Source organism: Triticum aestivum, chromosome 5B (assembly GCF_018294505.1).
Source record: "Triticum aestivum cultivar Chinese Spring chromosome 5B, IWGSC CS RefSeq v2.1, whole genome shotgun sequence".
Taxonomy (NCBI): Eukaryota; Viridiplantae; Streptophyta; class Magnoliopsida; order Poales; family Poaceae; genus Triticum; species Triticum aestivum.
The window spans coordinates 147,947,880-147,973,875 of NC_057807.1; positions in this window are offsets into that span (position 1 = coordinate 147,947,880).

A 25,996-nucleotide genomic window follows, 5' to 3' on the forward strand; every position below is an offset into this window, starting at 1 on the left:
CAATAGTTTTCGAGGGTAGAGTATTCAACCCAAATTTATAGATTCGACACAAGGGGAGCCAAAGAATATTTGAAGGTATTAGCAACTGAGTTGTCAATTCAACCACACCTAGAGATTAATTATCTGCAGCAAGTATTCAGTAGCAAAGTAATATAATAGTTTTGATAGTAGTGGCAGCAGCAACAGTAATGGTAATAGTGATAGCAGTAATTTTGTAGCAAGTGTAACAGTGATGATGGCTGTAGTAACTTAGTAGAAACAATATAGGATAAATTCGTAGGCACTGGATCGGTGACTTGTTGGATGATATTCATCATTAGACAGTTAAAACCTAGGGCAATATGGCACTAGCTCCAGTTCGTCAATAAAATGTAGGCATGTATTCCGTATATAGTCATACGTGCTTATGGAAAGAACTTGCATGGCATCTTTTGTCCTACCCTCCCGTGGCAGCGGGGTCCATATTGGAAACTAAGGGATATTAAGGCCTCCTTTTAATAGAGAACCAAAACAAAGCATTAACACATAGTGAATACATGAACTCCTCAAACTACGGTAATCACCGAAAGAAGTCCCGGTTATTGTCACTCCGGGGTTACCGGATCATAACACGTAGTAGATGACTATAACTTGCAAGATCGGATCTAGAACATGGATATAATGATGATAACATAAATGATTCAGATCTGAGTTCATGGCACACGGGCCCAAAGTGACAATCATTAAGCATAGCAAAGTCATAGCAACATCAATCTTTGAACATAGTGGATACTAGATATCAAGCCCTAACAAAACTAACTCGATTACATGATGAATCTCATCCAACTCATCACTGACCAGGGAGCATATGAAGGAATTACTCACTCCCGGTGGGGAGCATCATGGAATTGGCGATGGAGAAGTGTTGGTGATGACGAAGAACGAAGATCCCCCTCTCCGGAGCCCCAAACGGACTCCAGATCTGCCCTTCCGAGGAAGAGCGGGGCTTGGCGGCGGCTCCGTCTCATGGATCCCGATAATTCTTTCTCCCCATTTTTTTCTGGAATAATGTGATTTTATAGTGTCGGAATCTGGGTCTGCGGGGCCACCAGGTGGTGACAACCCACCTGGGCGCGCCAGGAGAGGGGGGGCACGCCCTGGTGGGTTGTGCCCACCTAGGGGCCCCTCTCCGGTAGGTCTTGCTTCCAGAAATTCTTGTATGTTATATAAAAATTCCTCACAAAGTTTCGTTCCATTCTGAGAACTTTTATTTCTGCACAAAAACAACACCATAGCAGTTCTGCTGAAAATAGCGTCAGTCCGGGGTTAGTTTCAGTCAAATCATGCAAATTAGAGTCCAAAACAAGAGGAAAAGCATTAGGAAAAGTAGATATGTTGGAGACGTATCAGTCGCCGCCGAGGGAGTGACGCCGTGGAGGAAGTGGCCGGCAATGCCGTCGTGGATGGAGCCGCGCCATGTTGGCTCAGGACCGAGCACCGGCAGCACCATGAGATCGAATCAAGAAGAAAATGCGGCGATTAGTGTAGAACCTCTTTGGTGGCGCCGATTAGGCCTCCGCTTCATCTGAGGAAACATTGATGATGCTACTCTTCTGGTGGTGTAGGTGAAAACGGCGGTGTGGGAATGGAGGTGACGCGAAAGATGAGGGGAATGTTGGGGCAGGTCCTTGGAGGTAGAGGACGGGGTGGGTGAACCGGCAGGACGTCGAGATCGACAACGGATCCTCATCCGGTGCGGTGGATGACGGACGTCGAGGTTTTGGTGTGGACGACCTCGTCGGGGAAGAGGCTCCGTCTGGGCGGCGGACGGAGGAGTTTGTGGGGCTTCACAGGTTTTCGCGGCCTCGATGTATGAATGGGTGGGCGGATGGGATGGGAGGGGGAACCATGGCTTAGGGACGCGGTTGTCCGAAATGTGGGGTAAGTTACGAAAGTACCCCCACCGATTTGAGCTAGGCGGTTCTTTTGGTTCAGGGGTATCAAGGGCATTTCACGTATCGGGATTTAGCAGGAGGTGGGAGTTTCCACGCGCATTGTAATTTCGGGATAGCAAGGCGCGGGTTGAGATGGAGGGAGTTTTTGGAGCACAACGAGACAAAGATATATCTTAAATATTTCGGGGTAACAAGGCGCGGGTTGAAGAGGCGGGAGTTTCGCAGCATGATAGACAAAGATGCTAGCTTGAAATTTTGGCATAACAAGGCGCGGCTTGAAATTTCGGGAGAACAAGCTTAATGTGTACAAAAAAAGACAATTCACACCTCATGACTAGAGAGAGCCATGTCCCGTTTTACTATATTACTAGAAATGCATTCAAATACAACAACAACAACAACAACAAAACTAAAAAAATCAGGACAACAAACATAAATTGTACAGTGCCAAATCAATTTGCACTTCCCTCAACAATAAAAAACAATTTGTGTTGTCTAGCATATGGACTAAATTTGAGTACATTTTTCCTGTTTGAATGGGATTGTACTCGGATTAGTTATACAACCATCTAAATATTATCTTCACAACACATGACATGAATATAGGAGTAGTAAATTCCTATATAAATACGAACTACATGTACATACGATCTCAAATTCAAATACATGTATCCATTTTATTTTGAATTCAAATCATAGTACATTTATGCTCTAGCTAGACGTTCGGAATCTAAACCATGTATGATACTATGTACAATGTGTTTAACACACACGACACACACACAAACACCATTTAGACTAGTAAGGTACACGTGCATTGCACGCATGAGATTTGGCAACCAAATTATGAATAAATACCACATTATAGCATGTAAGCTTTGAGTCGTATATGCATGATGTAGATGTTCGTTTAATTCTTATAGTTCATTTCATTCAAAATCAGCTAGTTTTTATAAGAAAGCTAATCTATTTTAAGATTCATGGAATTATGCATTGTAAAGCATAAAGTAAAAACAAATAATCGCAAATCATGTAGAAAAACATTTGGGCAATTATGTTATGGAAGATTCTAGAACAAAGAAGAAGTGCTTGAGTTTTGAGGCTTGTGCATTATGCATAAGTTCAACAATGGAGTCCTCTAGATTGTACATGTGGCAAAATCTGGTAGAATGTAGATGATATCCAACGATCAGTAGTGCTCGAATTTGCCATCTCTGCACCATCGGATTGGCTTCATCCAACGACCATCTTTCAAAGTTAAAGTTATCCGCACACTATATAAAAATTATAATATATAATATATAGGGGTATAGATATAGATATGTGATGCGAAAGCCACCCATCATCTCCAATTAGAATAGTGTGTCCATGCACGGATGCAATGTGGCCAAACGATGTCTGCCATTGGTATCTCAAATTCAAATCAGTCTGGCCTTGTTCAATGTGTATACAGTATAGCATGCTCGTTTCCAAACCACACCACGCATATCTCATTTATATTCATGCATGCATGGGTTTCAAACATCATGATCTCTTATTCAAATATTTGAATTCAACTTTACATCGATTATGACCTCACCTAGTCTTTTACACCCACAGAGTAGTCTTCTCTTTATAATTGTACCACTAACTTCAATTCTCTCGTGCATGCATGCACACACACTATCACTCGGCATTATCCATCGCACACATGCAATCTTTTTTCTTCACGTCGGTCTCCCATGCATGCACACACACTGATACGTCTCCAACGTATCTATAATTTTTGATTGTTCCATGCTATTATATTACCCATTTTGGATGTTTATGGGCTTTATTTTACACATTTATATCATTTTTGGGACTAACCTACTAACCGGAGGCCCAGCTCATATTGCTGTTTTTTTGCCTATTTCAGTATTTCGAAGAAAAGGAATATCAAACGGAGTCCAAACGGAATGAAACCTTCGGGAGCGTGATTTTTGGAACAAATATGATCCGGAGAGCTTGGAGTGCAAGTCAAGAAGCTCCCAAGGGCCCCACGAGATAGGAGGGCGCCCCCCCTATAGGGCGCGCCCCCTGTCTCGTGGGCCCCTCGGGCAGCCACCGACGTACTTCTTCCTTCTATATATACCTACGTACCCTGAAAACATCCAAGAGCACCACAAAACACAATTTCCACCGCCGTAACCTTCTGTATCCGCGAGATCCCATCTTGGAGCCTTCGCCGGCACTCTACCGGAGGGGGAATCAACTACGGAGGGCTTCTACATCAACATCCTTGCCCCTTCGATGAGTTGTAAATAGTTTACCACAGACCTACGGGTCCATAGTTATTAGCTAGATGGCTTCTTCTCTCTTTTTGGATCTCAATACAATGTTCTCCCCCTCTCTTGTGGAGATCTATTCGATGTAAACTCTTTTTGCGGTGTGTTTGTCGAGATCCGATGAATTGTGGGTTTATGATCAAGTTTATCTATGAATAATATTTGAATCTTCTCTGAATTCTTTTATGTATGATTGAGTTATCTTTGCAAGTCTCTTCGAATTATCAGTTTGGTTTGGCCTACTAGATTGGTCTTTCTTGCCATGGGAGAAGTGCTTAGCTTGGGGTTCAATCTTGCGGTCTTCTTACCCAGTGACAAAAAGGGTTGCAGGACACGTATTGTATTGTTTCCATCGAGGATAACAAGATGGGGTTTATATCATATTGCATGTGTTTATCCCTCTACATCATGTCATCTTGCTTAATGTGTTACTCTGTTCTTATGAACTTAATACTCTAGATGCAGGCAGGAGTCGGCCGATGTGTGGAGTAATAGTAGATGCAGGCAGGAGTCGGTCTACTTGTTATGGATGTGATGCCTATATACATGATCATGCCTAGATAATCTCATAACTATGCGCTTTTCTATCAATTTCTCGACAGTAATTTGTTCACCCACCGTAATACTTATGCTATCTTGAGAGAAGCCTCTAGTGAAACCTATGGCCCCCGGGTCTATCTCTTATCATATTTTCTTTCAATCTACTTTATTTGCATCTTTACTTTTTGCATCTATCTTATAAAATACCAAAAATATCTTTATCTTATCATACTATCTTTATTAGATCTCACTTTCGCAAGTGGCCATGAAGGGATTGACAACCCCTTTATTGTGTTGGTTGCGAGTTCTCTGTTTGTTTGTGTAGGTGCGTGGGACTTTTGAGAAGCCTCCTACTGGATTGATACCTTGGTTCTCAAAACTGAGGGAAATACTTACGCTACACTATGCTGCATCACCCTCTCCTCTTCGAGGGAAACCAACGCAAGCTCAAGACGTAGCAAGAAGGATTTCTTGCACCGTTGCTGGGGAGGTCTTCGCTCAAGTCAAGACATACCAAGTACCCATCACAAACTCATCTCCCTCGCATTTACATTATTTGCCATTTGCCTCTCGTTCTCCTCTCCCCCACTTCACCCTTGCCGTTTTATTCGCCCTCTCTTTCCCAATCTCCTCCTCTCTTTTTCGCTTGCCGTTTTTCTGTTTGCTTGTGTGTTTGATTACTTGTTGCCATGGCACAAGATAATACCAAGTTGTGTGATTTCTCGAATACCAATAATAATGATTTCCTTAGTACTCCGATTGCTCCTCTTAATGATGTTGAGTCTTGTAAAATCAATACCGCTTTGCTCGATCTTGTTATGAAAGATCAATTTGCCGGCCTTCCTAGTGAAGATGCCGCTACTCATCTAAACAATTTTGTTGATTTGTGTGACATGCAAAAGAAGAAGGATACGGATAACAATATTGTCAAATTGAAGTTATTTCCGTTTTCACTTAGAGATCGTGCTAAAGTTTGGTTTTCATCTTTGCCTAAAAATAGTATTGATTCTTGGAACAAATGCAAAGATGCTTTTATCTCTAAGTATTTTGCTCCCGCCAAGATCATCACTCTTAGGAACGATATTATGAATTTTAAACAACTTGATCTTGAGCATGTTGCCCAATCTTGGGAAAGAATGAAATTGATGCTTCGCAATTGCCCTACTCATGGTTTGAATTTATGGAGGATCATACAAAAAATGTATGCCGGTTTGAACTTTGCTTCTAGAAATCTCTTAGATTCGGCTGCGGGAGGTACCTTTATGGAAATCACGTTAGGAGATGCTACAAAATTGCTTGATAATATTATGGCTAATTATTCTCAATGGCACACCGAAAGATCTTCTAGTAAAAAAGTGCATGCTATAGAAGAAATCAATGTTTTGAGTGGAAAGATGGATGAACTTATGAAGATGTTTGCTACTAAAAATACTCCTCTTGATCCCAATGATATGCCTTTGTCTTCCTTGATTGAGAATAATAATGAATCTATGAATGTGAATTTTGTTGGTAGGAATAGTTTTGGAAATAACGCTTATAGAGGAAATTTTAATGCTAGACCGTTCCCTAGTAATCCCTCTAATAATTAAGCAAATTCCTACAATAATTCTTATGATAATTTTAATAAGATGCCCTCTGCTTTTGAGAATAGTGTGAAAGAATTTATGATTTCTCAAAAGAATTTTAATGCCTTGCTTGAAGAAAAATTGCTCAAAGTTGATGATTTGGCTAGGAACGTTGATAGACTTTCGCTTGATGTTAATTCTCTTAAACTTGGATCTTCTTCTCCTAAGCATGATATCAATGAGTCTCTCAAAGTAATGAGAATTTCCATTGACGAGTGCAAGGAAAGAACCGCTAGATTGCGTGCTAAAAAAGAAAGCTTTATAAAAGTGTGTTCTTCTAGTTTCCATGAAAATAATGATGAGGATCTTAAAGTTATTGATGTGTCTCCAATTAGGTCTATGTTTTGGAATATGAATTTTGATGATTATGGGAGTGATGATGAATCAACTTTTCCTAGAAGGCATCCCAAAAATTTGGAATCTTTAGATCTTGATGTTAAATTTGGTAAAAGTGAGATTGGAGAATCCTCAACTTCTAATAATATTGAACCTACTATCTCGGATTTCAAGGAATTTGATTATGATAATTGTTCTTTAAAAGGGTGTATTTCCTTGTTGCAATCCGTTGTTAGTTCTCCTCATGCTTATAGTCAAAATAAAGCTTTTACCAAACATATTGTTGATGCCTTGATGCAATCTTATGATGAAAAACTTAATTTGGATGTTTCTATACCTAGAAAACTTAATGATGAGTTGGAACCTACTATAAAGATTAGAATTAAAGATTATGAGTGTTTTTCTTTGTGTGATTTGGGTGCTAGTGTTTCCACGATTCCGAAAACTTTATGTGATATTCTAGGTTTCCATGATCTTGATGATTGCTCTTTAAATTTGCACCTTGCGGATTCCACCATTAAAAAGCCCATGGGAAGGATCAATGATGTTCTTATTGTTGCAAATAGAAATTTGGTGCCCGTAGATTTTATCGTTCTTGATATAGATTGCAATCTTTCTTGCCCTATTATTCTTGGTAGACCTTTCCTTAGAACGATTGGTGCGATTATTGATATGAAGGAAGGGAACATTAGATTCCAATTTCCTTTAAAGAAATGCATGGAGCACTTTCCAAGAAAGAAAGTCAAATTACCTTATGAATCTATCATGCGTGCTACTTATGAATTTAGTGCCAAAGATGGCACTCGTTAGATCTATCTTCGTTTTTATGCCTAGCTAGGGGCGTTAAACAATAGCGCTAGTTGGGAGGCAACCCAATTTTCTTTATGTTTTTTTGTTTTTGCTCCTGTTTAGTAATAAATCTTGCATCTACCTTCTGTTTAGATGTGTTTTTATCTTTTAATTAGTGTTTGTGCCAAGTAGAACCTATAAGATAACCTACAATGGTAGTTGATTTGATTCTGCTGAAAAACAGAAACTTTGCACGCATGAATATAATTTTGTTAAATCACAGGAACATGCTTTTGCGTTAATACTTTTTGCTGCTGTTCAATAGACAAATTGTCCAGGACTTCCTATTTTCGTAGGATTTTTAGAGTTCCAGCAGTTTGCGTTAGTTACAGATTGCTACAGACTGTTCTGTTTTTGATAGATTCTGTTTTTCGTGTGTTGTTTGCTTATTTCAATGCATCTATGGCTAGTAATTCAGTATATGAACCATAAAGAAGTTGGAATACAGTAGTTTTAACACCAATATAAATAAAGAATGAGTTCATTGTAGTACCTTATGTGGTGGTTTTGTTTTCTTTCACTAATGGAGCTTATAAGATTTCCTGTTTAGTTTTGTGTTGTGAAGTTTTCAAGTTTTGGGTAAAGCCTTTATGGACTATGGAATAAAGGGTGGCAAGAGCCTAAGCTTGGGGATGCCCATGGCACCCCAAGATATTCAAGAATAGCCAAAAGCCTAAGCTTGGGGATGCCCCGGGAAGGCATCCCCTCTTTCGTCTTCGTTCATTGGTAACTCTACTTGGAGCTATATTTTTATTCGCCACATCATATGTGTTTTGCTTGGAGCGTCGTGTATTATATTAGTCTTTGCTTTTTAGTTTACCACAATCATCCTTTCTGTACACACCTTTTGGGAGAAGCCTATTTGATTAGAATTTGCTAGAATACTCTATGTGCTTCACTTATATCTTTTGAGCTTGATAGTTTTTGCTCTAGTGCTTCACTTATATCTTTTAGAGCACGGTGGTGTCTTAATTTTGAAGAAACTACTAGTCTCTCATGCTTCACTTATATTATTTTGAGATTCTTTTAGAACAGCATCATATTTGCTATTATCATAAAGTTGGTCCTAGAATGATGAAGCATCCAAGTTGGGTATAATAAAAACTATCATAGAAAAGTGAATTGGATGCTATGATCAATTTGATACTTGATAATTGTTTTGAGATATGGAGGTAGTGATATTAAAGTCATGCTATTTGGGTGATTATGAATTCAAAGAGTGCTTGTGTTGAAGTGAGCAAATCCCGTAGCATGCACGTATGGTTAAAGTTATGTAACAAATTTGAAACATGAAGTGTACTTGGCTTGTGCATCCTTATGAGTGGCGGTCGGGGACGAGCGATGGTCTTTTCCTACCAATCTATCCCCCTAGGAGCATGCGTGTAGTACTTGATTTTTGATGACTTCTAAATTTTTGCAATAATTATATGAGTTCTTTTGACTAATGTTGAGTCCATGGATTATACACACTTCTATCTTTCCGCCTTTGCTAGCCTCTTCGGTACCGTGCATTTCCCTTTCTCACCTTGAGAGTTGGTGCAAACTTCGCCGGTGCATCCAAACCCCATGATACGATATGCTCTATCACACATAAACCTCCTTATATCTTCCTCAAAACAGCCACCATACCTACCTATTATGGCATTTCCATAGCCATTCCGAGATATATTGCCATGCAACTTTCCACCGTTCCATTCATCATTTTCATGACATACTTTACTTTTGTCATATTGCCATTGCATGATCATGTAGTTGACATCGTATTTGTGGCAAAGCCACCAAGCATTATTTTTCATACATGTCACTCTTGATTCATTGCACCATCCCGGTACACTGCCGGAGGCATTCATATAAAGGCATATCTTGTTCTAGTTTTGAGTTGTAATTTTTATGTTGTAATCAATAGAAGTGTGATGATCATCATTATTAGAGCATTGCCCAAAAAGAAAAAGGGAAAAAAGAAGAAAGGCCAAAAAGAAAAAAAAAGGCCCAAAAGAAAAAAAGGAAAAAAAGGGAAAAAAGGAATAAATAAATAAAAAGGGCAATGTTACTATCTCTTTTTCCACACTTGTGCTTCAAAGTAGCACCTTGTTCTTCATGTAGAGAGTCTCATATATTGCGCTTCAAAGTAGCACCATGTTTTTCATATAGTGAGTCTCATAAGTTGTCTTTTTCATACTAGTGGGAATTTTTCATTATAGAACTTGCCTTGTATATTCCTACGATGGGCTTCCTCAAATGCCCTAGGTCTTCGTGAGCAAGCAAGTTGGATGCACACCCACTAGTTTTCTTTTGTTGAGCATTCATTTATCTCTAGTGCATCCGTTGCATGGCAATCCCTACTCCTCATGTTAACATCAATTGATGGGCATCTCCATAGCCCGTTGATTATCCTCGTCAATGTGAGACTTTCTCCTTTTTTGTCTTCTCCACACAATCCCCATCATCATATTCTATTCCACCCATAGTGTTATATCCATGGCTCACGCTCATGTATTGCGTGAAGGTTGAAAAAGTTTGAGATTATTTAAGTATGAAACAATTGCTTGGCTTGTCATCGGGGGTATAGAAGTTGGGAACATCTTTGTGTGACGAAAATGAAGCATAGCCTAACTATATGATTTTGTAGGGATGAACTTTCTTTTGCCATGATATTTTGAGAAGACATGATTACTTTGATTAGTATGCTTGAAGTGTTACTATTTCTTATGTCAATATGAACTTTTATTTTGTATTCATTTGGATCTGAACATTCATGCCACAATAAAGAAAAATACATTATGAATTATGCTAGGTAGCATTCCACATCAAAAATTCTCTTTTTATCATTTACCTACTCGAGGACAAGCAGGAATTAAGCTTGGGGATGCTTGATACGTCTCCAATGTATCTATAATTTTTGATTGTTCCATGCTATTATATTACCCCTTTTGGATGTTTATGGGCTTTATTTTACACATTTATATCCTTTTTGGGACTAACCTACTAACCGGAGGCCCAGCCCATATTGCTGTTTTTTGCCTATTTCAGTATTTTGAAGAAAAGGAATATCAAACGGAGTCCAAACGGAATGAAACCTTCGGGAGCGTGATTTTTGGAACAAATCTGATCCAGAGAGCTTGGAGTGCAAGTCAAGAAGCTCCCGAGGGCCCCACGAGATAGGAGGGCCCCCCCTCTAGGGCGCGCCCCCCTGTCTTGTGGGCCCCTCGGGCGGCCACCGACGTACTTCTTCCTCCTATATATACCTACGTACCCTGTCGTGGAATTTTCACGTCATATGCCCAAGTGAAAGGACTTGGTCTTGGAGCCATCGCAACTAGGAAACTTGAAGGGGTTAATCAGGACAAGAGACACGAGAGGTTTATACTAGTTCGGCCCCTTACGGTGAAGGTAAGGCCTACATCTAGTTGGGTTGATATTTCTTGATGTTTCGATGACCAGGGAGCAAGATACACTATGCCCGGAGCTCGATGAGTTGTTTCTTACCCTAAGCCACTAGCGGGTCGTCCCCTTATATACACGGGTGGACGCCCTGCGGCCTACAAAGTCCCGGCCGGCTCATAGACAGTGTCCGGCTCGATGACTAGTTAATTCTACCTTATGTTACAAGTCATGTCATCATGGCGGTTTACCACTATGGGCCTTAAGCCGCCTGTGGGCCTTAGACCCTTTATTGAACAGCCATCTTTATGCTTGGTCTTGGGCTTCTTTCTGGTGAGTCTTCTTCGCATAACCCGGCCCCTCCTGGGCGGCTTACACAAATAGTTATATCCCCAACATTAGGGCCCAGATTGATTTGAACCGGTTCATGTCAATCTTAAAATACCTTAAGAAATAAGCCTTCGGTCTTCTATCTGTACAAAAGGGTTTAACCTGTCATGATGTCATCTTCTGGATCCACGTTAACCCGTCGTGACGTCATCTCCAATTAAATCCTTATTTTATTCTGCTATATCTTCAATAGATCTTTGACTTTACTGATTGTCCCGAAACCCGAGGCGTCGGGGTCGCTGGATAATGATATTCAATCTCCTCATTTCTCGCACCGTCCCAGTCAGCCCTTCCCTATAAATAGGCTCGACCTAGGTCCTCTTCATTTTCTCCCTTAGTCGTCTTCCTCTTCTCCCTGCCTCCCTGTTACTCGAGCTCCGCCGCCGCCGCACCGTCGAGCTTCTCGTCTTCTCCAACTCAGGCCACTGCATCAACCTGACTTATCCAGAAAAATGCGACGGAACCCTGTAGCAGCTCTGCATTCGTGAGCCCCTTTCCTTTCCTGCGTTTAGATCTGTACTGCGGCCTCCCAAGTTCGTCGGTGTTCATCGCTGCCCGTTGCAAACCCTTGATATGTTTCCTTTCCCGTGCTCCTTTTTGATCTTTAGATAGCTAGAACTACTGCGTTAGCTGTTCCGCATCCATCTCAAATAGAAACAGATCTTATTTCCCTTGTTTAAAGGCCTCCTTCGAGTGTATGAACTTCTCTGTACTGATTTTAGATCTAGAAATTTTTCTTTTCAGAGCAATTGTTTGATCCAAAATAATAGCTGAAACTTGTGAAACTTGTTTTTTCCACACTTAACCAAAAAACTGCCTCTGTTGAATTTGTTTAACCATGGTAATCTATGTAGCCGGTTTATGACAACACCGATTGTCAGTCTTGCTTCCGGCGACTTTAAGAAAACTTAACTGCCCCTGATACCTGTAGCGGGTTAAATATCATTGTGTAGTTACCTATATGTCATTAGGCCCCTTCTTAAGCCGTCGTTTTGAACACTTTGACGATGTCCTCCTCCGGGTTATAAGTTGAACCGGAAATTTTTATTTTGTCATAGGTTTCAATTTGCCTAATGGCACCCAAGGCTTCCAAACCTCCGGTGACCTGTAACTGGGTCAAGCCCGTCGTTACAGAAAGCACTTTGTCTGATTTTATGAAATCCGGCCATCTGCCCAAGAAGGAGGTCATGTCTTATCGTGCTCCTAACCCGTCAGAGGAGAAACCTCAACCCAAGGAGGGGGAGGTGATCGTGTTTACTGATCACATGAACCGGGGATTTGCTCCACCCAGTTCAAAATTCTTCAGGGATGTTTTGCATTTCTTTGATCTCAGACCTCAAGACATTGGGCCCAATTCCATGTCAAATATTTGCAACTTCCAAGTCTTCTGCGAGGTGTACCTGGGAGAAGAGCCCAATCTACTTTTGTTCAGAGAGCTATTCTATTTAAACCGGCAGAACGAACATGCCAACGGGCCCAGTTTAGAACTCTGCGGCATCTCAATTCAGCGATGGAGAGACTGCCTCTTTCCTTATGACGAACTGCCCAGCCACCCGAAGGACTGGAACCAGACGTGGTTTTATTGCCAGGACACTTCTCCGGCTGACGAGAACCCTCTGCCCGGCTTCCGCGCTCTGCGTCTTGAATCAAATCACCCGTTGTCGGATAAGCTAACCGCTGTTGAACATCTATCACTTGCCCCGACCATCAAGAAGATCAAAGCCCTCTTAGGCAATGGCTTGAGCAGTATTGATTTGGTGCGAGTCTGGATCTCCTGGCGGGTGATCCCCTTAAGCCGCCGCCCCGGCTTAATGTGCTCTTACACTGGCGAGAAGGATGACCCACTGCGCCACAGTTCTGATGACTTACCAGATGATATGATTGAAGTTATGACCCAGACCTTGTTGAAATAAGGCACGGTGACTAGTAATGCCTTTGGCTTACTTCCCTTCTGCAAGAAGAACCCGGCCCCAGCAGTGAGTCATCAACCTCAATGAATACTCTTTACTATATTACACCTTGCTTTTACTCATAACCCCTTATCATTCTTCACAGGCCGATGACAACTTCTGGAAGGTCAAGTATGACCATGAGGCGGCCAAACAAGCCAGAGCGGCAAAAAGAGCCGAAAGGAAAGCCGCCAAGACCGGAACTTCGAAGAAGAGGAAGCCAAGCGCTTGAGATATGTTTAAACTTGACGATACTGATGATGACGAAGAAGAGGTAACTTCTAACTCCCTTGACTCTTTATCATCACCTTACTGACATTAAATCTTTCCAGGAAGACACATGGGAACAGCTAAGCCGTCAAGGAAGAGGTAACTTAATCTCCTCCGGCTCCGAGCCCCTGCCGCGTCAGAAAATTCGAAGAGTAACCCGGAAAGTAAGATTTTCACATCCTTTGGCTTACCAAGATCCTCAATTTCTTTTGAAGCAACAACAATTTGAAAGTCGGAGGCAGACCCGGACCAGCAAGGATATAGAGCTCTCCTCCGGCTTACCTGACGTAACCAGGAAGCGTCGGACTGAGGTTATTTCTGATTTACGTTCTGTTTTACCTTTGGCGGGTTTAATTCGTCAACCTCTCAATTCATCTGACTCCAATTATCAGGATACCTCTCCTTCCTCCGGCAACTCTATGCAATCTAACATGCCGGCTTTCAAAACTGCCCCCGGGTAATGTAATTTTGTTTACATTATGCTTTACCTTACCCATGCTTTTGTACTCATCCTTCTGCCTTTGTCCACAGCGTGCAAGTGAAACCCAGTAAGAGGGAAAAAAAGAGTAAGCCGTCCCAAGACCCGGTCGCAACTGAACCGGAGCTTGGCACGGCTGCTCCTCACAGTTCTACCCATCAGCCGCCGCCTGAACTAGCCTATGACATTCCAGCACCAACCTCTGATCCACCCGCCGAAGATATTCTCAACAGCTCTGATAACCCGGAACCTCCTAGCTTGGCCAAGACAATTGATCCGGAAGTTGAGATTCTGAAGACTCAGTTTGTTGAGCCGGGGCGGCCCACTGTCCTTGCCAAGTGCTCTGCTAAGGAGGAGCTTCTGGAACACCAAAAGGCCAAGCTAGACATTGCTGACTATACCCATTTAAGCATTGGAGAGATAGTCTCTGGCTATCTCAATCAAGTACATAGCAGCCGTGACCTGGAAATCGACATGGTGAAGCAAATACAGCACAAATCTGAGGTATGCTACTTTTCTTAATCGTACTTACTGTATCAGCCCCCAAGTCTATTGCTTATGAATAAATATGTTGTAGACTTAGAAAACTGCTTAGCACTGCTTTATCCGGTTTAGAAAGAAGATATTTACCCCGGTTGTAACATGATACCTTGAACTTGTGATACACATTAGCCCCCAAGTGTCAAGTATCTTTGCTTGCAAAGTGCTTGGGACTTAATTTCCATGAACCGGCATTGTAAGTTAAAATTCTTCAGCATACATTAGCCCCCAAGTGTCAAGTATCTTTGCTTGCAAAGTGCTTGGGACTTTAATGTTATCTTACCATAATTCTGACTATAACCCGGCATTAATGCAGGCCACCATAAGTCAATTTGAGTCGGAGATTGCTGACCTGAAGAGCCGCCTGGCATCTCAAGAACTTGAAATCCAAAAGGCCAACTCCAAATTTGAATTCAGCGTCTCTAAACAAGAGAACTTGAAGAAGAACTTTGAGGCGGAGAAGAAAATCTAGGCTGATGAGAAGACCTCACTAGTAACCCGGGTCGAGATAGCAGAAACATCACTTGCAGAAGCAACAGCCGAGTTGTCCGCCTTAAAGCGCCAGATATCTCAAATGGTCTCAGCAATCTTCGGTAAGTTACTATATATAACCTCAAATATTGCAATCTTTCCTTTGATGACTATTTTAATTGTTATCTCCGGCTTCACCTTATGTTTATGAACACGGGCCCCAGGAGCACAAACCTCAAGCAGAACATGTTGATCCAACTGAAAGTGGTTTACACTCTACTGGAACAACTGTACACCGGGTCACAACGTGCTTTGGCCATTGTGGCCTTATCAAATGACGTTCCCCATCTCCTGCAAGATGTGCTAAAGCGGCTTGCCGTGCTACCCTAGCGGGTTCAAGAGCTAAGACGGGCATCTGCCAGAGCCGGGGCTATAGCCGCATTGAACCGGGCCAAGGCGTGGCTTCCAGAGTTAGACTCGGCACACATTGCTCTTGGGTATCCCAGCTTGAAGTAAGACAGCTCTTTATTCAACGAGACAGACTTCACCGCCTGTGTGAAAGACATACGTCCTGTGGCCACTCTCATTGGGAATGATACTGACCTTACCAAGTGTCAGCCAGGCTATGACAGTGAGAACCGGAGAATTCCACCCCCTCACTATGATGAAGTCAACTTGATCCCTCCAACTCGTAAGCATACCTTTGCCCCTGAAGTGGACCAAGCTGGTTTAATAGATGATGAAGCTGACTTTGAAGCCTTGAGTGGCATTGACTGGGCCTCGTCAACCTTCCAGGACAAGGCAGTCGACAGAGAGGCGGAGAAGGATAACCCGGAATCTTCAAGCCAAACAATGGAGTGAACCGCCAGGCATTTATGACTTTGCGAAAACAATGCTTCATTATTCAGACTTGGGGAGTCTTGTAATAGGGTAGAAAAACCTCTCAATTTTTGTCATGCCTCCACGCATGTTTATGGCGCTTAATACTTTCGTAAGCCGCCATCGCTATATACGTCCAGCTTATGTTGATCTTTTATTTCCTTGATGTTAAAAATTTGCTTGCCTTATCCTGCATATAAAACAAGCAAAATTCCCTTGGCGATTTATCGCATCGGGGGTCACATAAGGTATTGATAACCCGGAATGCAAACCAAAACATCATAAAAAAGCCGGTTTATGATTATATTTGTTAAACCTGATCACAATAGCATACCTGCGATCCTTTTGGTAATCTCGCCTATTTATGTGACCTAAATCATGAGGGTAAGTTTAACTCCTGAAAGTTGGCACATATGATGTTCACCTGGCCCTTAACAACTAAAGTGACCAATATTAAACCGGTGGAACGAGGACCCCATAGTACCTTCGAGAAAGGCCTCACGATAGTCAAACATTTACACTTACAGAGTATGATGAATAATAAACAAAATTTAAAAGGCCTCTGATTCGAATACGATCAGTGAACCGTTCCAAAGGGGTTAAGCTAAGATTCGAATACGATCATATAGCCCCCAATGGCTTTGGCGATGCCGATCAAGTGGCTATCGACAGCTATGTTCTCTTTGGTTCGAATACGACCTATGTTTGAACAGGAAGCCCCCAAGTGACCATAAGCGTTGTTTAATAACGCTGATTCGAATACGATCCACGTCAGACCCAAAGGGGTTAAGCTATGATTCAAATATGATCAAGAAGCCCCCAAGTGGGTTTGGTATGCCGATCAAGTGGGTATCGACAGCTATATTCTCTTTGGTTTGGATACGACCTATGTTTGAACAGGAAGCCCCCAAGTGATCATGGCTAGATTCAGATATGATCATAAGCCGGATTCAGATATGATCCGCTCCCTGTTGGTTGTTTCCACCACCTGATAAAGAAGACATGTAAACCTTTGAGGGTGAAAAGGACCAAGGTCCTGCTTTATTGCTTTATATAATATATACATCGTCAAAATATATACATCTTGAGAGTCGGTGGCTCAAGTATAGTAAGGCCGAAGATGGGTGATATTCCATGGCCGGTGGGTCTCCTCCTCCAACTTACGTGAGTCTTTGTGATCTCGAACATCGATAAGGTAGTATGACCCGTTGTTCAGATTCTTGCTGACCACAAAGGGTCCTTCCCAAGGAGGGGATAGCTTGTGCATATCAGACTGATCCTGGATGAGCCGGAGCACTAAGTCGCCTTCCTGAAAGGTTCTGCTTCTAGCCCGGCGACTGTGATAGCGGCACAGGTCTTGCTGGTAAATTGCCGAGTAGGCTATTGCCAAGTCTCGCTCCTCATCCAACAAGTCAAGCGCATCCAGACGAGCTTTTTCGTTATCAGCCTCAACGTAAGCCGCCACGCGGAGTGAGTCATGCCGGATGTCACTTGGCAGGACTACCTCTGTTCCGTATACCATGAAGAAAGGTGTGTAACCTGTAGATCTGTTAGGCGTAGTGTTGATGCTCCATAGTACAGAGGGTAACTCCTCCACCCAACAACCCAGAGTCCACTGCAAGGGGACCAAGAGCCGGGGTTTGATACCCTTCAGGATCTCCTGATTAGCTCTCTCCGCTTGACCATTGGTTTGAGGATGAGCAACAGCCGAAACATCAAGCCGGATATGTTCTCGTTGACAGAACTCTTCCATGGCACCCTTGGAGAGATTAGTGCCATTATCAGTTATGATGCTGTGTGGAAAACCAAAACGAAAAATCACCTTTTTCATGAACTAAACCGCCGTGGCTGCATCACACTTACTGAACGGCTCTGCCTCAATCCACTTTGTAAACTTATCCACTGCCACCAGGAGGTGTGTCTTTTTATCCTTAGACCTCTTGAAAGGTCCAACCATGTCAAGCCCCCAGACTGCGAGCGGCCAAGTAATTGGAATCATCCTCAACTCTTGAGCCGGCACATGAGCTCGTCATGAGAATTTTTGACATCCGTCACATTTGCTGACTAGATCCTCCACATCAGCATGAGCCGTCAGCCAATAGAAACCATGATGGAAAGCCTTAGACACAAGAGATTTTGAGCCAGCATGATGACCACAATCTCCTTCATGGATCTCATGAAGTATCTCCTGACCCTTCGCAGGCAACACACAACGTTGAAATGCCCCAGTGACACTGCGGTGATGTAACTCGCCATGAACAATCGTCATAGATTTGGACCACCTGATGATTTGTCTCACCAAGGTCTCATCCTCAGGCAACTCTCCCTGGGTCATATAGGCCAAATATGGCACTGTCCAATCCGGGATGACGTGAAGAGCTGCCACCAACTATGCCTCCAGGTCTGGCACTGCTAGTTCTTCCTCTGTAGGTACCTTGATAGAAGGATTATGCAAAACATCGAGAAAGGTGTTAGGCGGCACCGGCTTACGCTGAGATCCCAACCGGCTTAAAGCATCAGCCGCCTCATTCTTCCTTCGATCAATGTGCTCCACTTGATAACCTTTGAAGTGCCCAGCCACAGCATCTACTTCACGAAGGTAAGCCGCCATAATGGGATCCTTAGAGTCCCACTTGCCTGACACCTGTTGAGCCACGAGATCTGAATCGCCCAAGCACCTTACCCGGCTCAAATTCATCTCTTTGACCATCCGGAGACCTTGGAGTAAGGCCTCGTACTCAGCTACATTGTTTGTACAAGGAAACATAAGCCGGAGCACATAACAAAATTTGTCACCTCGAGGGGAAGTTAAAACAACTCCAGCCCCCGAGCCTTCTAACTGCCTGGACCCATCAAAGTGAATAGTCCAATATGTGTTATCTGACTTCTCCTTAGGTGCCTGCAACTCTGTCCAATCATTGATAAAGTCCACCAAGGCTTGAGACTTAATAGCAGTACGTGGCATATACTTCAAACCATGAGGCCCAAGCTCAATAGCCCACTTGGCGACTCGTCCTGTGGCTTCCCTATTCTGGATGATGTCTCCCAAGGGGGCAGAACTTACCACAGTTATAGGATGACTTTGGAAGTACTGCTTTAGCTTCCGGCTTGCCATAAACACTCCGTAAACAAGTTTCTGCCAATGTGGATATCTTTGTTTAGACTCAATGAGCACCTCACTGATGTAGTAAACCGGCCGTTGAACCGGATGTTCCTTGCCAGCCTCCTTACGCTCCACTACGATGGCAACACTAACGGCTCGTGAATTAGCAGCCACATATAATAGCAACAGCTCTTTATCAATGGGAGCCACAAGGACCGGTGGCTCAGACAACTGTCTCTTTAAATCTTCAAAGGCAGTATCAGCAGCATCACTCCAGACAAAAGTGTCTGTTTTCTTCATCATCTGATACAACGGTAGGGCCTTCTCACCTAACCGGCTTAAAGCAGCAACACGACCCGCCAGTCGCTAAACATCATTGATGCACGCTGGTTTAGCCAGAGAGGTAATTGCTTTGATCTTCTTCGGATTAGCTTCAATGCCTCTGTTTGAGACCAGGAAACCCAAGAGCTTGCTTGCAGGTACACCAAATACACACTTGGCCGGGTTAAGCATCATCTTATAAACCCGAAGATTATCAAAGGTCTCCTTTAAATCAGATATCAAGGTTTCCTTCTCCCTGGATTTCACCATGATGTCATCCACATAATCATGAACATTGCACCCAATTTGATCGTGGAGACAGTTTTGTACACATCGCTGATAAGTCGCCTGGGCACTCTTGAGCCCAAATGGCATAGATACATAGCAGAAGGCTCCAAATGGAGTGATGAAAGCCGTCTTCTCCTGGTCCTTAACTGCTATTTTGATCTGATGATAGCCAGAGTAAGCATCCAAAAAGCTCAATCGCTCGCAACCCGCCGTAGCATCAATGATTTGATCAATACGGGGGAGGGCAAAGGGATCAGTCGGACAAGCCTTATTTAAGTCCGTGTAATCCACACACATCTTCCAGGTGCCGTTCTTCTTGAGCACGAGCACCGGGTTAGCCAACCACTCCGAGTAAAAAACTTCAACAATAAACCCAGTCGCTAAGAGCCGGGCGACTTCCTCTCCAATAGCTTACCATCTCTCTTTGTTGAACCATCGAAGAAATTGCCTGACCGGCTTATACTTTGGATCAATATTGAGAGTGTGCTCAACGAGTTCTCTCGGTACACCCGGCATGTCAGAAGGTTTCCATGCGAAGATGTCCCGGTTTTCATGGATGAACTCGATGAGCGCGCTTTCCTATTTACGATCCAAATTGGCACTGATACTGAACTGCTTAGATGAATCACCTGGATTGAAATCAACAAGCTTGGTTTCAGCAGCCGACTTAAACCTTATCGCCGGGTCATGCTCGGTGGTTGGCTTCTTTAAAGAGGTCATATCCGCTGGGTCAACATTGTCTTGATAAAACTTCAGCTCTTCTGCTGCACAAACAGACTCAGCATAACCCGCGTCGCCCTCTTCACATTCCAGGGCTACCTTTCGACTTCCATGCACGGTGATGGTGCCCTTGTGACCTGGCATCTTAAGCTGCAGATAAACATAACATGGCCGTGCCATGAACTTGGCATAAGCCGGCCATCCAAACAGAGCATGATATGGACTCCTGACTTTGACCACCTCAAAGGTTAATTTCTCAACTCTAGAATCATACTCATCTCCAAAGGCCACTTCCAGTTCAATCTTGCCAACTGGGTTGTAACGCCCCGGATCCGATGTGCCAGGTGTCTGCCAGTTATTCGCCGTCGTTGCCATGTCATCTGCTTGCGTGTTGCATATTCTCATGTCATCATGTGCATTTCATTTTGCATTCGTGTTCGTTTCTTGCATCCGAGCCTTTTCCCCGTTGTCCGTTTTGCAATCCGGCGCTTCTATGTCCTCCGGCGTTCCCCTTTTGTCTCTTTTCGTGTGCGGGTGTTAAACTTTCTCGGAATGGACCGAGTCTTGCCAAGCAGCCTTGGTATAGCACCGGTAGACCGCCTGTCAAGTTTCGTGCCATTTGGAGGTCGTTTGATACTCCAACGGTTAACCGGGTAACCGTAAAGGCCTCTTTTGTGTGCAGCCCAACACCCCTTCCAAAGTCTCCCAAAACCAACCTAACTCCCCTCCATGCTCTCGGTCGTTCGATCACGATCGCGTGGCCGAAAACCGCACCTCATTTGGACTCTCCTAGCTCCCTCTACCTATAAAACTAGGCCCTCCCCTTCCATTTTTGCGGATGAATTTGCAGACGAAACCCTAGTCTAATCCTCCCCGCCGCCACCGGACACGTCCGGCCGCAGCCGGACATGTCCGCCCATCGTCCCCGGCGAATCCGGGTGCGCCACGTAGCCTCCTCGCGCCCGCCAGCCACTCCCGCGCCGCCATGTGGAGTCTCCACGTTGCCTGCGCCTCTCCCCATAGCTCCCCGCCGCCGTGGCCCTTTTGGCCCATGCCAGGCCCGCCCCTAGGCCGATCTGGGCCCGGATCCCGTGCCCCACGCTCCTCTGTGCCCGCTCGCTCCAGATCAGGAGAGGAGCTCCCGATCCAGAGCCGCCGCCTTGCCGGAGTCGCCCCGGCGACCACCTCCGACCAGGTCGGCCCCTTGCGCCCTGCTCCTCCTTCTCCCTCTCTCTCTTCCTTCCCCGTACTTCTCTCTCTCCCGCTCACGATCTCTCCCTCTCTCTGTATACCTCGCAGGAGCTACCATGGCCGCCCCGATCTCCACGCTCGTGCCGCCCCAAGCTGCCTCAACGCCGGGAATGGGTTGCCCCGTGCCCGATCTACCCATTCAGGGCCTTCCCGGCGCTCGCCGGAGTCCCACGCCCCCTCCCCGTCGGCGTTGACTTCCGCCATGGATGCTCTGTGCGAGGAATGGATCTTCCCCGACCTGCCAGTTTTTTTCGCGAGGTGAAAAACGGCTAAGTCCCCGAAGTATTTTGACATTATCATGCCATGTTTGACCTGCCGTATCTCTGCATTCGTAGCTCCGTTTCGTGCGTGTAATATGTCAAATTGTTTGTCTCAACGAGTACATCATTTCATTCCATTGCATCATTTTCATTTGAAGTCATCTTGATGTCCGAAATGCTGTTGGAAGAGTGCTATGTGATGTTAATCTGCTGAAACTGTTATAACTTGCTCATTTGTCATTTTTGCCATGATTGATGTGTGCATCCTATGAGGTTGATGTCTACATGTGTTTTGATCTATGTCATGCCATCTTTCCAGGGGTGTATGACATGTATTTTTGTGAGTTGTGTAGTGAGTGCATCATGCTTGTTAAGTAGGGTACTTGCTGTTGCTGATTTCAGTCCCTGTTCTGCTGTTACTTTTATGCCATGTAAACTTGATGCTACAGAGAGATCCATGCATATTTAGAGATACTTCAGTAAGGATGTTTTGAACATGTGGTTATTGTATATCCATTCATGCCATTTGTTGCAATTATGGAGTAGTCTAGCATGTCATTTGAGTGCTCTACTTTTGCTTCAAAATGTTTCCTGGCAGATTGTTTACTTGTTATTCAATTTAGCCAAGCTTGCTATAGTTGATCCTTGCATGCTATGGACTTGTTCTTGCCTTGGTTGGTTACATAAACATGTATTCTTGATGATGCTATACTTATATTGCCATGCAATGACTTGTGGTGAGTGAATCGAGCTTGTTTAGTAGTGTACTCGTTGCTGTTTTGCTAGGCTGAATCTGTTATTTCGTGATGCTATGTAAACCTGCTTCTACTAGTCATCCTATGCATAATCTGGAGATGATCACTAAATATGTCTTGAACTACATGTCATCCTCTATCCATTAATGCCCCTAGTTGCATTTATCGCCTGCTGTAGCTTGTTGTTATCTTGCTCCAAAGTTGCTAAATAATGTTGTTGTCAGCCTGTTAACATTATGTTCACTTGTTACCATGTGTTTTGCTAGTGATCCATGCACCCTATGAACTTGCTATTGCCATGCTTAGCTTCACAAACATGTCTTCTTACTGTTGGGTGCCTTGCCATGCCATGTTTTGCTTTGTAGTGAGTTTCACAAGCTCATCTACATGCCTTCATAATTCTGTTCCTGCCATATTTGAATCTGTAATATAACTTGCTATGTTTACATGGGTGCCATCATATCTTCTGATCCTTTTTGGCTCTAGGTCAGTAAGGGTCTTTTGATCTATGCAATTAGTAGATTCATGCCATGCCTTTTTTTGCCATGATAAGTTCATGTAACATGTTGATTGATAGCTCTAAACATTGCATCCTAATGTTATTTCTGCTAAAGTCTGTAACTGTTATTATTTGCAATCTTCCCATGTCTTTTTGAGCATGATCTAGTGATTTCTAGAGAAAGCTCAGTGTTCATGTGTTGTTATGCTCTACATGTACATCATGCCCATGCCTTTTGTTATTATGCTGAGGTCCTGTAGCTTGTTGTTTTGATGCTTGCAATATGCCTACTTGCTGTTTGGACAGATTGTTGTTATGACTTGTATAGAGTGTATGTGTTGCACCGTTGCTCCGTTTTGAGTGTGCTCTATATGAAACTTGCTTGATTTTGCATATAGCTTCATATATCATGTTGCATCCTTTTTTGGTGTGTTTGCTTGATGTTTGGGTGCATTTTGCATCAATGACATGTTTATCTTGTCTTGCTCATATCTTCTAGGCCGTAGCTCTGAACTTAATGAACTTTATATGTAACTTGACTAGAATCTCGTGTAGATCATTGTGGTGCATCTTAACTTGGTGTTTAACAACTTGAACATAATGTTGATTCAGATCTGGACCAATTTCGAAATTTGCATATGAGGACTTACCAGAATTGTTATATGTTGTTCCCGGCCTCATTTAAACTTGTCTTGATGTGTTGCTCTTGTTTGCATCATCTCTTGCCATGAGTAGCTTCATGTAGCTTTGTCATGCATCAAGTTTGGTTGTGCATCATGTCTTGTTCATGTGTGGTGTGTTTACCTTGTTGTGTGCTTCTTTTCGATAGTTCCTGTTTCGTTGCGATCGTGAGGATTCGTTCATCTATGTGTGGTTCGTCTTCGTGGCTTCATCTTCATCATGGACTCGTTCTTCTTCCTTGTGGGATTTCAGGCAAGATGACCGCTACCCTAGATCTCGCTACTATCATTGCTATGCTAGTTGCTTCATTCTATTGCTATGCTGCGATACATATCACTTGCTCATCAAGCCATCCCATATTGCCATGAACCTCTAACCTTTGACACCTTTCCTATGCAAACCGTTGCTTGGCTATGTTACCGCTTTGCTCAGCCCTTCTTATAGCGTTGCTAGTTGCAGGTGAAGTTGAAGATTTCTCCATGGTGGACAGGATTTTGGTTGGGATATCACAATATCTCTTATATTATTAATGCATCTATATATTTGGTAAAGGGTGGAAGGCTCGGCCTTTTGCCTGCTGTTTTGTTCCACTCTTGCCGCCCTAGTTTCCGTCATACCGGTGTTATTTTCCCGGATTTTGCGTTCCTTACGCGGTCGGGTGATTTATGGGACCCCCTTGACAGTTCGCTTTGAATAAAACTCCTCCAGCAAGGCCCAACATTGGTTTTACCATTTGCCTCACCACCACCTACTTTTCCCTTGGGAGTCGCCCTCTTGAGGGTCATCTTTATTTTAGCCCCCCCGGGCCAATGCTTGTCTAAGTGTTGGTCCAAACTAGAGCCACTTGCAGCGCCACCTCGGGGAAACTTGAGGGCTGGTTCTAGTTGTACGTACTGCTCATCCGGTCGTGGCCTGAGACGAGATACACGCGGCTACTATCAGGATGTCGGCACGCCGGGAGGTTTTGCTGGTCTTGTTTTACCATTGTCAAAATGTCTTGTAAACCGGGATTCCGAGTCTGATCGGGTCTTCCTGGGAGAAGGTCTATTCCTTCGTTGATCGCGAGAGCTTATCATGGGCTAAGTTGGGACACCCCTGCAGGGTATAATCTTTCGAAAGCCGTGCCTGCGGTTATAGGCAGATGGAAATTTGTTAATGTCCGGTTGTAGATAACTTGACACCAGATCCGAATTATAACGCATCAACCGCGTGTGTAGCCGTGATGGTCTCTTCTCGGCGGAGTCCGGGAAGTGAACATGGTTTTTGGGTTATGTTTGACGCAAGTAGGTGTTCAGGATCACCTCTTGATCATTACTAGTTGACGATCATTCCTTTGATTCTCTTCTCGCTCTCATTTGCGTATGTTAGCCACCATATATGCTTAGTCGCTGCTGCAGCCTCACCACTTTACCCTTCCTTTCCCTTTAAGCTTTGCTAGTCTTGATACCCATGGTAATGGGATTGCTGAGTACTCGTGGCTCACAGATTACTAAACAACAGTTGCAGGTACAGGTTTAGCCGATGATCATGACGTGAGAGCGATGCTTGCTTGCTTTGAGTTCTTCTTCTGCTTCTTCGATCAGGGGATAGGTTCCAGGTCGGCAGCCTGGGCTAGCAGGGTGGATGTCGTTTGAGTTTCTGTTTGTGTTTCATCTGTAGTCGGATGTTGTTCTTGTATGTTGTATTGTTGTATTCATGTGACATTGTATGTTTTGGATGTATCCCCATCTATTATGTAATGTTGATGTAATGATATCCACCTTGCAAAAGCGTTCCAATATGCGGGTCTATCCTTGGTGGGACCTTCGAGTTCCTTTTGGATAGGGTCGCATATTGGGCGTGACATGGTGTACTCAACGTGCACGGCATTCGATGCGAGCTCTTCATTTTGAGTTCAATCCCAGTTGTGTCACCCGAGCGGAGCACGACTTACTGAGCCTTTGCTTCATTCCCATGATAAACCGGTGTTTCACTTGAAATCGCAAGTGTTTGTTTTTCGCAACCTTTTTCTTCCGGAGCCCGAGCCTCTTCGTGTAACGCCTCGATGCGGCTAAGCTCCCACTGTCGAGGCTACGACTTAGAGCAACCGCATCCCAGCATGTAAGTCATCATTACAACATCCATTTATATAAAAAAGGGGAGATAACATAGTTGGCTTACACTCGCCACG